The 18,016-nt window shown below is 37.6% G+C and overlaps 1 long non-coding RNA gene across 1 annotated transcript; it reads right to left on the bottom strand.

Moving 5' to 3' along the window:
• Nucleotides 1–1,420: 1,420 nt before the first annotated feature.
• Nucleotides 1,421–10,433, bottom strand: LOC131828009 (uncharacterized). The gene is made up of 3 exons (XR_009352181.1): nucleotides 10,290–10,433; nucleotides 3,195–3,304; nucleotides 1,421–1,468 (listed from the first exon to the last, which is right to left on the bottom strand). It is a non-coding gene; the product is annotated as an uncharacterized LOC131828009 (long non-coding RNA).
• Nucleotides 10,434–18,016: the final 7,583 nt, after the last annotated feature.

Genomic DNA, 18,016 nt, shown 5'->3' with positions numbered 1-18,016 from the left:
TCCATTCTTATTTTTTTCCTTTTATCATTTCGTTAAATAAGACCAAAAGCAATCCAATTCACAGACTGAGTAATTGTTTCTTGAAGAAAAAAACTTTTCTTTTTTTCTTCAATTAATATATTGTTACTTAGTGCCAACTTATTTTCTGGACACTTAGTACTAACAGCACAACAATAAATAACAATTTATTCCACAAAAGCTGGAATAAATTCAGCTTCTACTATCATATAATTAAATATATAATTGTGGTGGAGTGAGGAGAGATAGAAATGTAATTAATCAACTAAAATCATAAAATAAGGCAGACCAAAAAAAAAAGTAGAATAAGCAACTACAATCTTCAGGGAATAGAAAAAAGATTATTATAATTATAATCAAAATCATCATTGCCATCATCATCCTCTTTATGTTTTTATTGTGTTTTTCACTGATGTTCATGGGAAAATTAACATGTCCCTGGCCCCCTGCTAAGTGATTGTATGTGTATGAAGACTCTTGTATGGCTTCCAAGTTACTAGCTGTATTATTAGAACTTTTGGTAAATAACATGTAGGATGTATAAATAGTGTTACATAAAGAACAAACTGGGAGAAAATGTAAAATCTTTAAAGATCTCTGTGGAACTATAATTGTGTTCTACAAGATCTGAAGGGCTGGGGGAAGGAAGGGTAAGCTTTAGGTATTCTTAACAGAGAGAAGAGTATCACGTTTTTTGCAAGTTGCAATGTATCTTTCAGTTACTTTAACTTTTTTCACTTGGCCTACTTTCAAAAATACAGCCTCAGAGATCAGTTTGGAAGAGATACCATTATTCCCTCTCTAACAGATGAGGAAATAACGAACTGAATATCAGTAATGGTATATGACATAACCAAGTTTCCATAAGTCAGTTAGCAGAGAAGAGACTTCACCTTGTCTATACTTAGGACTATTGCCAGAACCTCCATGAAAGGCAGGAAAAGAAGCTTTGGTGAGAAAGCTTGCAAGAACAAAGTATTTAAAGATGTTGAAACCCTGTAAGGAAATCTCAAATTAACAGTGATAACAGTTGCTCCCTGTTTATGGGGGATCCATGCCAAAGCCCACAGTGGGTACCTGAAATCATGGATGGAACCAAACCCTACACAGATTATGTTTTTTTCCTATCATACATACCTATGATGATGTTTAATTTATTTTCTTTAGGCACAGTAAGAGATTAACAATGATAAGTGATAACAAAATAGAACAATTATCACAATATACTGTAATAAAAGTTATGTGAGTGTGGACTCTCTCTCTCAAAACATCCTGTTGCCCCATACTCATCCTTCTTGTGATGATGTCAGATGATAAAATGCCCAGGTGATGAGATGAAGTGAGGGGGATGCTGTAGGCACTATGACTTAGCATTAGGCTACTACTCACCTTCTTATGAGACGTCAGATGGAGGACCATCTTTTTCCAAACCAGAGTTGAGTAAGGGTCACTGAAACCACAATTAAGAGGGGAGTACCATAAATAGAATGGTGAAGGTAATATCAGAGAGTGTGATGTGATTTCAGAAAACTTGGTTTGACTGAGTCTGTCATTTGGGGGTTAGCACCTTAAGATCACTACACCCTCTACTCCTCAGTTTCCTCCTTTGTGGAATAGTGAAAAATACCAATACTATCAGCACCACCAAAAAACCTTCCAAAAAACCCATGGATCATTCTGAGGATAAAGTGAAATAACACAGCGAGAATACTTCAGAATTATAAAAACTGTCATTCATCCTGAGTTAATTTTATAATAATTGTCATGTCTCTCAAACTTGCCCAGATTTTCGTACTTTTAAGAAAAGTTGTTTCTTGTTTTTATATTATAAGAAGTTTGGTTTTATGTATCACTTCATGTCTCTTTGTTTATTCTGTATTGAGTGAGTACACGTGTCCAAGGGTGTAGACTGCTAGGGTAATGAATTTGGCGCCTGAAGAATTATGATTTTAGGTGGGGAGCATGAAGCAAATGTATGGACAAGTCTATGTTTCCTCATAACATCCTAAATCATAAATATTGTGGTGATGAAAAGTTAGCAGACAAAGTACATACAATCTGGACCGAGTTATAATGCAAAAATTATTTCTCTCTAGAATTACTGGAACTTTGCAATACAATGAGCTTCAATATTCTATTGCTATTACCATTAAAAAGTAATGGTAATAAGGCTAATGCTCAAATAATGGATTTGCATGAACTTATTTCATTAGAATTAGTCCCGTTGGAGATTCAAATTAAAACCACATTGAGATATCACCTTACACCACCTAGAATGACCAAAATTAACAAAACAGGAAACAACATGTGTTGGAGAGGATGTGGAGAAAAGGGAACCCTCTTACGCTGTTGGTGGGAATGCAAGTTGGTGCAGCCTCTTTGGAGAACAGTGTGGAGATTCCTCAAGAAATTAAAAATAGAGCTTCTCTATGACCCTGCAATTGCACTACTGGGTATTTACCCCAAGGATACAGATGTCGTGAAATGAAGGGCCATCTGTACCCCAATGTTTATAGCAGCAATGGCCACAGTCGCCAAACTATGGAAAGAATCAAGATGCCCTTCAACGGACGAATGGATAAGGAAGATGTGGTCCATATACACTATGGAGTATTATGCCTCCATCAGAAAGGATGAATACCCAACTTTTGTATCAACATGGACTGGACTGGAAGAGACTATGCTGAGTGAAATAAGTCAAGCAGAGAGAGTCAATTATCATATGGTGTCACTTATTTGTGGAACATAACAAATATCATGGAGGACAAGGGGTGTTAGAAAGGAGAAGGGAGTTAGGGTAAATTGGAAGGGGAGGTGAATCACGAGAGACTATGTACTCTGAAAAACAATCTGAGGGGTTTGAAGTGGCGGGGGGTGGGAGGTTGGGGTACCAGGTGGTGGGTATTATAGAGGGCACAGATTGCATGGAGCACTGGGTGTGGTGAAAAAATAATCAATACTGTTTTTCTGAAAATAAATAAATTGAAAAAATTTTAAAAAAAGAATTAGTCCTGTTGACAAAGTACATTAAAATAATAATGAGAACTTCTAAATTAATTAAAAAAATGTTCCTCATATTTTCTATTTTATCGAGTAGAAGTAGGAAGGAAAGAAAAAAAAGAAGAAGGAGACCCCCCCCAAAAAAATGGGGAAGGAGGGAAGAAAGAAAATCTTACCTTTTATGGAGGGTCCATGATGATAATCTGAGAGTAGATAGGCTCAAATGTTTGGCATGTCTGAAGCAATAATACAAACTCCAAGTACATTCTTTTGATTCATTCAATGGCTGTTGAGATAAGAATGATAATTTTTAGGAACTAGTACAGAGTCTCAGGATTGTACAAAAAGAAGGAGGGTTTAAAAAAAAAAAAGGGAGGGTGCCATGGTTGGGCACACACATTATAAAACATACTTTCTACTCATTAGATCATTTAAATCTTATAACAAAAATTATTATTAAACCCGTTGTGCAGATGAGGAAATGGGACTCTAGGAGATTAGATTGTTTGTCCAAGGTATGAGAAGGAGAATATTCAAATGCACCCTGTTCTCCTTGAATTTGAACACTTGTTTGTTTGTTGATACCATACTGAACTAACAAAGGAAAACACATGAAGTATATTAAGTTCAAATGGCAAGGACCTTGTGATTTTTCACCTTTAGTATGAAGCCATTGGAAAACTTCAAATAAAAGAGTGAACTTCTTCAATTAGTAATATTAGCCAGAATGGTACTCAGGAATAGGTCTTCCATTTTACAGAACACGACATAGCTATTAATATGTGTAATGGGGCTAAATGAACTGAAAGGGGAAGATGAGAGACCTGACGATGTCTTCAAATATTTTGTCAGTAAGTATGGAAATCTATCCATCCGAGGGGCTGAAATTGTGGACAGTGTCACCAAAGAGTGAGCACGCAGGGCAGGGACACATGAAAACATTTCTCAGAAAAAACACCATTTCTCCCTTTTCGGTTGAGACAATGTTTTGTTTCTGTTTATGAATCATAGAAACTACAAATGAACAAGTTGTATTGGGTCATCTAATCTGCCCCCCAGGGAAGGCATGAGCTGCAGTTCATTCAATTCTCTTCCAGTTTCATGTGGACACTCCAGTGTGGGTTTTCGCCACATGCTCTGGCCAAGGCTCTGTGCTCCAAGTCAGTATCACTGGAGTGTTGCCGTGACATTGGAAAGAAAAGGAAAAAGAACCTCCAACAAAAACATTTGTTGAGGGGGACGATTAAAAGAGGTTAACCTTATACATAAATGTGAAAATTGAACACGTGTAAGAGGAACTATATTCCTCAATGTTGAAACAAGTAGGGTTTCATAATTTCCATTAACCAAAGATAAAAAGGTAATCCTTCTTCCATTCTTAAGTGTAAGCGTACTGTCTTATATTTGTCAAAGACTGTGAGATTAATGAGTGTTTTAAGTTTCTTGATTTTTAAGAAAATTGGGATTTTTTTAACAAAACATATAAATAGTATCCTAAACACTTTAAGCTTGCAAGACATTCATAGCCATGTGTAAAAGGGAACATAGATCCATATTTTGAATTTTGTTGAATGTTTACTATGTGCCAAGCCATTATGTTAAATATTAAACACTGTGATGTATTTTATCTTTTTTCCAGATAAATAACAAACAATCAAAACCTGAACTTTACCAAGGCTAACCAGCTTGTTTGATTTTATTACTGTGTGACAAAGTGGAGTTCTGAGGTCATATTGGTTAGTCAAATTCCAAAACTCTGAACCTATAAATAATACTATTCTGAACATTTTGTGTGTAAACAAATGCATATTAAAGCCTGAACATGTGCCAGACCCAGACTTTGCCCCTATGGGATCAACACTGAATAAGTCATGGCCCAGCCTGTGAGGACCTTAGAATCCATTAGGAAAGATTAACAAATCAGTAAAAGGCATTTCTTTGCCTGGCTCAGTACGAACTTTGATCTCATGTTCAAAAGTTGCTTTGGAAGCAAAAAAGGAAGAGAAGCTGCTTCAGGCAGGGGCTCGGGACGACTATCTGGATCAGGAAATGCTTGACCGGATATTGAAAGCTGAACTGGAGGGCATCTGGGTGGCTCAGTCAGTTAAGAGTCTGCCTTCAGCTCAGGTTATGATCCCAGGACCCTGGGATCAAGACCTACATAGGGCTTCCTGCTTAGTGGGGAGTCTGATTTTCCCTTTCCCTCTGCCTCTCCCTCCAGCATATGCTCTCTCTCTTTCTCACTCTCTCTCAAATAAATAAAATCTCCAAAAAAAAGAAAAAGAAAAGAAAAGAAAAGAAAAAGAAAGTTGAATTGAATTTAACTAGGTAAAATGGTGGGTAGAATTTCTTTTTGGGGCACCTGAGTGGCTCAGTGGGTTAAGCCTCTGCCTTTGGCCCAGGTCATGATCTCAGGGTCCTGGGATCAAGCCCTGCATCGGGGTGGGGGGGGGTCTCTGCTCAGTGGGGTGCCTACTTGTGATCTCTAGCTCTCTGTCAAATAAAAAACTAAATTCTTTTTTTTTTTTTAAAGAATTTCTTTTCAAGAGGAAAAGAGCTTGTGCAAATATGTGTGATTTCTGAGGAATACTGACTAGTCCAATATGATAAAAAGAAAAAAGCTAGTAACTGATAAGATATCCTATTTGCCAGGTGCTGGGTTAACTACTTTACAACTATTAGCTTATTTAGCCCTGACAGCATCTTTCTGTAGAAGATACTCTTATTATCCCCAAGTTCAGATGAGAAAACAGAGGCTAAATGAAATTCTGTAGCTTGTTCAAACACACACAATGGATTTGCAAGGGGTGCTGGGTTTGATTCACACAATCTGATTCCAGACACCAGACTCAACTGCCAACTTATTTAAGTGGTTGGAGATGATACTATGAAGACTTCAAACATTAAACTGTATCCCAAAAGCAAAGAGAAAAGTTTAAAGATTTTCAGTAATATAGCGGTATCACTAGATTTTTTAAAATTTATAAATATCATTAGACAATTATAAACTATACATTGGAGCATGTAAAAAAATGAAGGAGTCCTAGATTAAGGAAATGTTTAAGAAATGTCTAGGAGAAAGTTTTAAAAAGTAGGATAAAATATGCTGGGCATAGTTACAGATTGCAATAGTTACAGATAAGCAATTCCTATAATGGACATGTTTGTTCATAAGATGCACATATTTTTAAAAGTCTTGGGTATATTTTCAGAGGGGGGTGTGTGCACACACCTGTGCACTAATTATTAAAATATTTTTTCTCAGTCAAAATTTCTTCTTAACCTGGTTTGTGATGCTGGGTCTCTTTCTCTATGAGCCACGTGTCTCATTTGCCAGCTGGATTTCTGTTAGACATTTCACCCTGGCAGAAATATTTGGTTCTAGTTTTCAACATTTTTTGGTGCACTGACTTCCAGAACTAGGCAGTTACTCTTGGAAGTACCAGTACCAAAGGGTTCGTTTGTTGTCTTGAAGTCTGAGCGTCAGCTCTGGAGGACTCCTCAACCAGCTTCTAGATTTTCAATGCCCCAACCTCTTTAATCTGTCTGCAACTGTAGGAAGCATCTTACATCTTTTAGTTCCTTATCTCTGTGTTACGGAAGTGTCTCCTTTTGACATTTTCCATCCTCCAACTTCTTATATTTTATGTGATAAAGTAACTGGTGTGGGTTCTATCATCCCGGCCAGATCCTGATGGGTACTTTTTAAAGGGATGATGACAATTCCTGGTTCCAGCCATATATTTCTGCATTAATTAAAGAAATGCTTATCAGAACAAGTGAAATATTTTAGAGGATGTTTTGAAGGAAACAAATCCTTTTAGGAATTCATAGCACATTCTGTATTTTCTACTAGTCAATACTCAATAATTGAATATCTATTAATTAAGTATCTTCATCGATTTATTCGCCAGGAAACATTGACCCATTCTATGGCTTTATACTGTGATTTGTTGATTTTGACTTAATTCAGTGGGCCCTTAAATTTGTGTAGAAATTGTCCAGGTTTACAAATCCACTTAGTTGTTTGATTTATTAATGTTCAAAAATATTTGCAAAATAAGGGTTGTTTGGTTTGGGATTTCTAATATTACATTTGTCTTTGTAGAAAATTTAAAGGATAAAAAATGTTTAACATCTTAATATTGTAGTAGATTCTGAAATGATATTAAAGTGACTGGATAAATTTAAATGAAACAGAAAACTAGGAGAAATATTAATAATTTCCTATTTATTTAAATACTTAAACCATTTCCAGGAAAATTTAAGTTGGATAGCAGAGAAGCCAATCATGGATACCACAGAACAGAAAAACATCACCACAGAAGGCTTAAAAAGGAGTTGAACAATTTTTTCCCCATTTTAACATTTCTATAACTGGAAAGTAAATTATCATTTCTATATTCATTTAACCTAGGATTTCTTCTTTTATTTTTCCTCAGGAAATATTATTAAATTGCTGGTACATTTTAGCATTTGAAGATATCTTAAATTGAATGAAATGTGATAAATGTGAATATGTATACATATATACATATATCATCATTTACCCATCATTTTTGTGTATATTTTATTTGACTTTTTGGGATTATACTTCTTGTATATATTTTTAATTTTGACTGCCTCTTCTTATCAGTTTGATTAATTGCATAGCATGTTACCTTTTTTTCTATGTAGGTATTCTTCAGTAAAAACCTAACCCAATTCAGGAAAAGAGAGAAGAAACCAAAACGATAAAAAATAATGTTAAGAGAAGGATGTAATTTGGAGGTATGTACATTTGTAACTTTCCATGAATCCCGATTTTCTCTACGTATATTTTCCCTTTCCAGTCATTAGGGACTAAGTTCCTTGACTTGATCATGCTGAATGAATTCACATTTAAAGAACTGAAGAACTTCTGATGGAAAGTATAAGGAATGAGCTAAAAATGAGTATACACCAATTTTCTAATATCTCCTTCCTTTCATTTAATGATTTACAGATTTTTACATACATCGTGGGATGCATGCTCCCCACTTTGGAAATTACTGCATTGCAAAGATCGTGAAAAGATTAGTATAATGACTTTTTAAAAAAATTTTTTGACTTTTGTATTCACGTTAAATTTTGAGTTACTTATTAATAAACTGTGTTTTTTCCCCCTAGAACTGATATGGAGGAAATTTTGAAAATTGGCATGTTGTGAAGGATTTAAAAAGAATGCAAAATGATCTCCGCTTCCTTGAAGGCTAAAATCTACTGAAATAAACTGATGTGAATGCCTTAGAGTGTGAAAAGGTCTTCGTAGAATACAGGAGGAATAGAAGAAAATAATAGCTTGCTGTAAGAGTGTAAGAGTAGGAGAAAGTCATTCTTCCTAGAGGCTCAGACGGATTTCAAAAACAGCCACATTTTCCCACATTATCAACCCAGTTTAGTTCAATCCGTACATGACTGCAAGTTGTTAGCAGTATATCCCAGGATGCTCTTTGTCAGACCTACGATGTTTCAGTATTCTAGAATAATTACAGGAAACCAAATATGGTAGGATCACAGAATATTGTTAATTTTATGGATGTCATAATTTCTTAGATGAATCCTGTGGAAACAGGGAAATGGATAGGATTAGCCCAAGAGTATTTTTATACAAAGGAGAGAAAGTCCTTCTTCTCCATTGCAATATTTCACACACTCACCTCAATTTCAGGCTAAGGCATAATAAGCAAAGTTAGCTCTGGATTAAAAAGGTTTTTTAGGGATGCCTAGGTGGCTCAGCTGGTTAAGTGTCTGACTCTTAATTTGGTTCAGATCAGGATCTTGGCTCAAGTTAGGATCTCAGGGGAGTGAGATGGAGACCCACATTGGGCTCTGCACTCAGCATGGAGTCTGCTTGATATTCTCTCTCTCCGCCCCTCCCTAACTGCTTGCACGTGTTCTCTTTCTCTCTCTCTCTCTTTCTAAAAAATTAAATAAAAAATAAATAATTTTTTGTTTTAGTGATTCTGAATTCATACTATGGGGTTAATTATTAAGCTCATCTAAACATTTCACTATAGAAGGAAATGGACATTTTTATGTATTTAATAAGAGCATGGGAAATGTCAATTTACTTAGACAAATAGTATAAAATCCATAATATGCACACAACTCTGATTGTAACTATGAAAAAGATCTAAGCTTTTACTTAAGAAGCTTAGAACTGACCCTAAGCACCCTGAGATGCTTAGAGAGCTGAGAGATCAGGTCTGCCTGTCTTTGTCTATATTACCAGGAAAAGCAGGTCTGGGTCTTCTATTTTAACTGTTTTGTAAAGTAAGTTGTGCTATTTAAGTGCCTGCTATACTTACAGACTTGCTGTGGCCAAGAAGAATACCACCGAAGAGGGAGTATGGGGAAATTGAGTCAAGAGAAGACAGCCTAGTAAAGATGTAATTGAGACCTAAACAAAATTACAGTTATCCCAAGGTCTAACTCTTTTGATTTTTAAAAATATTTTATTTATTTATTTGAGAGAGATAAAGAGGGCATGCATGCACGCGTGAGCATAAGCAGGAGTGAGGGGCTGAGGGAGAGGGAGAAGCAGACTCCCCCCTGAGCAGGGAGCCTGATGCAGGACTCAGTCCCAGAACCCTGGGATCATGACTTGAACTGAAGGCACCAAGCCACCCAGGTGCCCTAACACTTCTGATTTTTTTTAAAAAACGTTTTCCTATTGTTTTTCACCTTTTTTTCTATATTCTTGTGCAATGCTCAGTTTATTGTGAACTCATTCTTGACAATTAACAGCTTTACACTTGGGCATTGTGAAATGACTTGCTCTGGTGACCACCCCACTTTCCTTACAAAATAAGTCTTAAACTGTTCACTTAACTTGTTTTTTGTGATATGATTTTTCTCCTCTCAACTCCTGCCTATATTGGATTCAATGGAGGAGGGTCTGAGGGTCTCACACTCTCTTGTCTGCGAGAGAGTGAGATGCACCCGGCTTGCATCAGTCAGAGGAGAGGTTATCAATTGGCTGATTGCTTCTAGGTCATTTTCAAATTGAAATAAGAAACAGCCCTTACAAGTAAATATGAAACCTTCTTCGGTACAAGGTCACTACTCTCAGTATTTGAAATTTGCCTCTCCAAGCACATCTGTCTGGCTTTCCTCACAGACCCTATCCCTTTAGTGCTAATGAGAACCTCATGCCTTCCAGTCTGAAAGCAGGATTTGGACCTATTTCCCCCTTGTTAATGTAAAGCATGTCATTCTGGGCCCTATGCAGTATTATTTGCTTTTCTTACCGCTGAGTCTTGCCTGTAGGCAGTTTTGTATCATCCAAAAGGTTTCATGTCTTAGCATCGTGTTGATTCTTAATTCCCTGGTCTCAGAATCCAGTGAGATATATTTGATTTACTAAGAAACTAAGCTTCTTTTCATATCCTGGTGAGATCTGCAAGAGATGGAGGTGAGAGTTAAGAGAATAAAAGTCCTTTTGGCAAGGCCTATCTTTTCCTTGGTCTTACAAAGATTCTGTTTGGTAAGTAATTAAAGCTGGTCTGGACAGGCAGCAAACACCAGAGTAGATTTATAGCATCTAAAACAATACCTTCAAAGATCTTCTCCCAGAAAGCATGGCCTAGAGGCATCCTTTTGATTGATCTAAAGCTCTGAGGAATTGCTCCAGAAGCAAACAAAGACCAATTATGCTTCTTTGACATTTTATGGTTTTCTATGAAAATCCTGAACAAGAGTAAATAGGAATCCTATAGCCCTTCCTTGTCTGAATTGTAGGCATGCTTTGCCCCTCTGCAAAGCCAGCTGCTTTACTCTTGTGACCTTACCCAGAGCATTGCCTCCCCACTATAGTGGGTCAGTAGTCACTCTCCACACGAACTCCTGTTCTGGGGAGAAAAGCAAGGGAAATAATATATGACCCCATCTTGGAGGTGATAAATTACTCTTCATCAAATATCAAGAAAGGTAAGAAAAGGAAAGATGTCATTTTCAGTACTCTTTTAAGTTTCTGTTATTTTAGGACTTAGCATAAAATATTTTTTACTAATTCTAAAATTACTGATTCATAAAATATCTTTTACTAATTACTAAATTTTGAACTTTCTTCCAGAAAGAGGTGCAATTTTTGAAGTGTTCTGATCTGAGCTTTTCAGAACACTCTTATCACTGAGGAAAATTCTGTATGTGTCACTATCTTCCTACAGTACAGTTCTCTGCTTCACCCTCCAGAATGGGATCTCTATTAGAATAAGAAGCATTTTATTTATTTGGTATTGACTATGGCCCCCAATGGACTATGTACCAGGTAAATAGCAAGTTCAATAAATTCTGGTTGGATTGAAAAATCCTTGTTCAATTGTTGATTTCTTTTTATGATTGAATAAAAGCAACCCCATTTCTTCCTATGCAAATGAAGGGTCTAATTCAACACTCTGTCCAAGTCACTTGTCTAACTAGAGGTTAGTCTCATGGTCATGTACTTTATTTCTACTATCTGTGTTGTATCTGTTGTTTCCACACCAAAGTATGGTTTTCTGGAGGGCAGGACCTATGCCTAATTCAACTTTCTGTTCCCAGCATTGTAGAGGTCCACATAATGCTTGTTGAATGAAGGAGCAGAATGATTCCATGGGATAAAACCAAGGTTCCGACACAGGGATTAAATTCCTGATTTACCCATTACCCATTACCCTAAAACTCTACATAATAGGCAGGCATAGTAACAGAAATTACAGTGATAGTCTGTTAATTGGTATCTCATTCAAAATAGGTGTTATCACAAATCTATATTGCCCATCCTGCAATCGGCTATCCTTCACCTAAACTCATGTTTGAAGTGTTTCAAAATTAAAATACGCTTTAAGTACCAAGAAGGCTCAACAGCATGAAAAGCACATGGAGCAAGCAAAGAGAAAGGCAGAAAAAACATTGCCAGTGGTTGAGTTTTTTCCTGGCTGTTGATTGCCTCAACTGTTCTGTCATGAGAAAGAGCCTTCATTTCGCAGTAAAAAAGTTATCTATCACGTAATTACACGGTGCCTGCTGAAATGCTCAGCATTTACATGGATACCTTCGTGTAATTCTTTTTTTTTAATTTTTTATTTTTTATAAACATATATTTTTATCCCCAGAGGTACAGGTCTGTGAATGGCCAGGTTTACACACTTCACAGCACTCACCAAAGCACACACCCTCCCCAATGTCCATAACCCCAACCCCCTTCTCCTGCTTCATGTAATTCTTATCTTAAAATTATTAGGTAAGTACTACGATAAGCCCTATTTTTTTAGAGCACATTCTTGTGAATTTTAGAACGCCTATTTTAAAAAGAAACAAAACAGAAGCTTTGACTATTTAAGAACCTTGCCCATTGCGTAGCAAAAAACAGGTTGGAAGTGGACCACTTTTGATTTTCTGACATCATAGTGAAAGCTCTTAAGTGCTATGCCATAGGGCCTACCCTTAGGTTTTGTAGTTGGAAGAGCTAAAGCTTGTATTGTACTGTGTGACATCAACAAGCAGAAGTAGGGCCAGTGCCTGAATACCAGAGAAGGAAGACTTCGACTTCAAAGAAGGAAAGGTATTTCCAAAGACTAGAACTATCCAGACTAGGCTTTTTTTGTAGCATCATGCCTGATGCACTGTAGGTAGTCAATAAAAGTTTGATGACATGGCAGAAGGCTGCCTCCAGACACAAAGAGGTGAGTCACTGTAACTCTTTCAATTGAAGCTGAATGAAATCTTTTGGAAGATATTGAGGAAGTAGACCTTGTTTTGTAAGATTCGATTATGTGATCTCTAAGTGCTTTCCAAATCTGTGATCTAATTAGTTTATGATTAAATGATAATCTAGATATTTTAGAAATGAAATAAGAGGGGAGAGAGGGAGATGGGGGAGAGGGAGAAAGGGAAGGCTGTGGAACAGGGAGGGCGGGCAGAGAGAATGAGAACTGCAGAACCTAATACTCAATTATTTCTAGTGGCTGGTATTTAATAGACTAAATTCTTTTTTTTTTTTTTTAGTCTTTTTTTTTTTTTTAAGATTTTATTTATTTATTTGACAGAGAGAGATCACAAGTAGATGGAGAGGCAGGCAGAGAGAGAGGGGGGAAGCAGGCTCTCTGCTGAGCAGAGAGCCCGATGCAGGACTCGATCCCAGGACTCTGAGATCATGACCTGAGCCGAAGGCAGCGGCTTAACCCACTGAGCCACCCAGGCGCCCCTTTAATAGACTAAATTCTTATCTGCTCAACTTGTTGGAGTCATTTTACCTCAAAGGGAGGTAGCAGGGGTTATATCCCTAATCTACAGAAGAGGTTGAGGCGATGATGGAAATGATCAAGCCCCCCATGACCCCCCAAATGGGTTATAATTAGCTTCTCTACAAATCCCCCCCCTCCCTATTGCCACATGTCATGCAATGAAAACCAGCTCACAGACTTCTAACATCTCAGGGCCAGATTTCTCCATCCTCACGTAAAAGACTATTCTCCTGGTAGAGTTCTCTGAAAGTTTCAGAGTTTAGAAACCAAGTGAACTGTCAGCAAAGTTTCTCAAATAGGGTTGAGGTTATATTCAATAAGCCAGCCATTTGAACAACTGAGAATCAGTGCTCACTTTGCTACTCTTTTGCCAAAATGTGTAACATCTACCTGCTTATGTGCTGATCAAGGTCAACATTTATTGGGAGTTTGGGGGATCTTCTTCCAACAGAATAGAGTTTAGACTATTTCAATAAAATGAATTAAGCTGGCTCATTTACTATAGATTATAAATACAATATTTTTTCTTGCCTAGCCAACTTATTGGCTGCTTTTCTTGTTTTGATTTGATTAATTTTTTTTTAAACAAGAGAAAAATCTCTTTGATTTAGATTTTTGGCAAGAGTTATCATTCCCTCTAACTTGAACCCCAAAGATCTCCCCACTCATTAGCATAGGATGTCACTTCCCCTTAACTGTTATCTTTGTTGTTAGTCAACTGTGGATATCTTGATCATGACGGATTTCTTTGTGGCCCTGAGTTGATCAAAATTCTAATTGCTGAGCGATATAGGAAGGGAGGTCTTTTTTTTTTTTTTTTTTTAAACATTTAATTTATTTATTTGACAGAGACACAGCGAAAGAAGGAACACAAGCCGGGAGAATGAGAGAGGGAGAAGTGAGCTTCCTGCTGAACAGGAAGCCCAATGTGAAGGGTCGATCCCAGGACTCTAGGATCATGACCTGAGCCGAAGGCAGACATTTAACGACTGAGCGCCCCGGGGTCTGAGGTCTTGTCCACTAACTAGCAAGATGCATGATGTGGATATGAATTTTTCCCAACCCTGGGGAGGTTAGTTCCCCACAAGACCATTATAAATATGAAATGAGTTCAGAACCAAAGTTCAGAAAATAATAAAGAATTCAGTGTTCAGGTAGCACATGCACAGTGGTATGGAAAAATAAAATTCTAGAGTAGTTTTAGAGCTAACATATAAAGCTGAACTTCTATCAGTAGTTATTGAGTGGCTATCATTGGCAGAGTGCTGGAGTAGATGCTGTAATATGACACCCAGATCTGCCCTTAGCATGGGGGCACTCATTGCCTAGCTTCTGTGAATGTAGGTGGCTGAAAATTCTGAGCTGACTCCTCTGGGAATTGCCTCAGTTAAAAGAAGCTTTCTTGTTTGAGTGTGTGGCCTTCCAATGAGCCAGCCTATAGCCAATGAATGGTCCATTTAAGGGTACGATGGCCTGGTTCATTTGCTTCCAAGTGGGAAAACGCTGAAGCGTTTGCTCATCTCTAGACCTCCCTGTGGGATGAGTGAGGTCTCCATGACAATTGCTTGTCACAGTCCATTTTCCCCCTCTTGTGCAGGCTTGTTTTTCTACTCATTTAGAGGTCTTGTTGCCAAGAATACTGCCTAATAATCTTCTGCTTTTAAACCTCCATCTCAGAGTTGTTTCCCAAGAAACTTAGTCTACAAAAACTACTCTTCTTAGTACTGAATGGTGATGCTTGGTTCAGTCTGTGGATACTTACTGTGTCCTCTGCTTACTTAATGAGATGAAGAACATAGAATGAAAAGTCGCTAACTATATTATAAAAAGAAGACTATCCCTTCCCCTGTAAAGCATATTTGGTTGTCCCCCTCCCTTTTTTTTCATTTTAGTTTATTTATTTCTTTTCAGTGTTCCAGAATTCATTGTTTATGTACCACACCTGGTGCTCCTTGCAATACGTGCCCTCCATAATACCCATCACCAGACTCATCCAGCCCCCCAACCCCCTTCCCCTCCAAAACCCTCAGTTTGTTTCTCAGAGTCCACAGTCTCTCATGTAGTCCCTTTTTTTGCTTCCATGTGCAAACTTCTACTTTGATTGTATCATATTACATTATATAATTGTGTTATGGGTATAAGTCTCTTGCAAAAGGTTTTGAGAATGATAGGGACAAGATTTCACCTTGTTCACCTTTATATCCCAGCCATGCTGTCTGCAGTATGGGAGGTGCTAAGTAATTTGTGTTGACTTGAGAAATTAATGAACAAAAATAAGTAACATAATTTGGAAGTTTGATACAAAAAAAGTATGGCTATGGAATCATAAAAATTCAGAAAAGAGGTAGAATTTGTTTGGCCTCAGAGAAATTTAGTGGATTTGGGGCATATGGGTATTTCAAACTAAGAAAGCAACATTGATTGTTCAATGGAAATAGTGACTCAGTCATAAATTTGTAGTCATAATAACAAACCGGCTTAAGAAACAAGAGACATTAACTGAAATACAATGGTTTATTTTTTAACACCACCTCAATTGTACCACATGTACCACAGGAACTCTAATATCAGAGACCACAGGTGTTCCAATTGTCTCCTCAGAAAATAAGCTCCCAGATGGAGAGATTGTTTCTGGAAAGAACACTGTCTACTCATTCTTCTGTTTCTGTGCAAACCTTTACCTGTAGATCACCCTGACCTCTCCTTTCAAGAACTAAAAACAGATTACATGAAGCTGTGAGAACAAGAGGAGAGATAATTGCCCCAGCAGCGGCCAAATATCAATTCCTAGTTTAATCTTGAGATCAACAGGAGTGGTAGGAGACACTTCCGAAATAGAGCTTCTCTATGACCCTGCAATTGCACTACTGGGTATTTACCCCAAAGATACAGATGTAGCAAAAAGAAGGGCCATCTGTACCCCAATGTTTATAGCAGCAATGGCCACGGTCGCCAAACTGTGGAAAGAACCAAGATATCCTTCAACGGACGAATGGAAAAGGAAGATGTGGTCCATGTACACTATGGAGTATTATGCCTCCATCAGAAAGGATGAATACCCAACTTTTGTAGCAACATGGATGGGACGGGAAGAGACTATGCTGAGTGAAATAAGTCAAGCAGAGAGAGTCAATTATCATATGGTTTCACTTATTTGTGGAGCATAACAAATAACATGGAGGACATGGGGAGATGGAGAGGAGAAGGGAGTTGAGGGAAATTGGAAGGGGAGATGAACCATGAGAGACTATGGACTCTGAAAAACAATCTGAGGGTTTTGAAGGGGTGGTGGGGGGGGAGGTTGGGGGAGCCAGGTGGTGGGTATTACGGAGGGCACGTATTGCATGGAGCACTGCTTGTGGTGCATAAACAATGAATTTTGTTATGCTGAAAAGAAATTAAAAAAATAAATAAAACACACACACACACACACACACACACACACACACAGAAATAGAGCCTAAGTAAGCCTATGAATGGAGCAGAGGGGTGGATATGATAGGTCAGCAACCTTAGGAGGTATTTGCTAAGGCACAAACCTCCTAGTGGATTAGAAGAATTTCCATTCTAAATAGTGGGAAGTGTTATCAAATTCAACAATTTGTTTAGTCAAATTTTATAATCCAGGGTGAGTGTTTGTGTATGTGTATGGGGGTGACAAATTGGATTAAATAATTGCATTTTGGCAGTAGACTTCTGTTCAAGATTATATTTGTATTCAACTAACATTACAACTATGCTGAGTTCCTCTAAGGCATTCTGTGCTAGGGTGGAGAAGTGGTATTAAATAGAGAACCTAGCTTTGCAAAATCACCTTGTCCAGGGTTAAGAGCTGCCACATATAATCCTCAGAATGGGCAGATTCCCAAACAAGCAGCATTGTGCCCAAATCCAGTGGTAAAACAGTGAAATGTATAATTTTTATCTTCAAAAACTCATGGAGTAACATGAGTTTCAGTGACAACAGGTGTGGGGAGCGGTGATACAGGGAACAGTAAAACGTGCCAAGCACAGTGACAGAGGAAAGTGCCAACTGCTCTGGGGGCCCCTCTCCCTGGAGGTGCCAAAAATGTCTCAATATAGGAGGTGCTATCTCATTGGATTTTCAGTAATGAGTAGTGTTGGCCGGATGGAGATTGGGAAAGGAAATTTCAGCAACGGGAACAATAGGTGCAAAGCTGGAGTATCGTGAAACATCATAAAATGTTAGAGTAATGGGCAAAAAAATTCAGTAGCCAAAGCAAAATAGGTTTGTTTTTTGAGCAGGTGAGGGAAGGAAGCAGGTAGAAGAGTGAGATAAGAATTCTGAGCAAAATTTGAAGAGATTAAAGGGTTTGCTATTTTACCAAGGCACTCTCGATGAAATTTTTTAGTTTTTTTGTTTGTTTGTTTTTTTAGTTTTGAAGATTTTTTTTAGTTTTAGTTTTTTTAGTTTCTTCTCTATATGCCACAATATCTGGTACGTTGTTGGCCTAAAGCAGGTGATCAGCAAATACAAAGGGAACAACCCATAGCAGTAAAGCTTTCAAATGGAGAATCACTAGTTGGGTTATTTGTACATATACTATATTTGTATCTTTTGCTGCAATGCCTGTTTGAATGTTTCAAAGCCCCGCCCCCCACGATGTCTAACCACAAACTTAAACTTGTACAGTTTTCCAGACATCTGCAATCAGATGTCTGCCGCACACAACCAGTTTAATAAAACGACAACAGAACAGCTAATGTTTATTGATTGCTGCTTAGCAACT

Source organism: Mustela lutreola, chromosome 3 (genome assembly GCF_030435805.1).
Source record: "Mustela lutreola isolate mMusLut2 chromosome 3, mMusLut2.pri, whole genome shotgun sequence".
NCBI classification, from domain to species: Eukaryota; Metazoa; Chordata; class Mammalia; order Carnivora; family Mustelidae; genus Mustela; species Mustela lutreola.
Note: the sequence above shows the minus strand (reverse complement) of the source record. Positions and strands in the feature narration are given on the sequence as shown.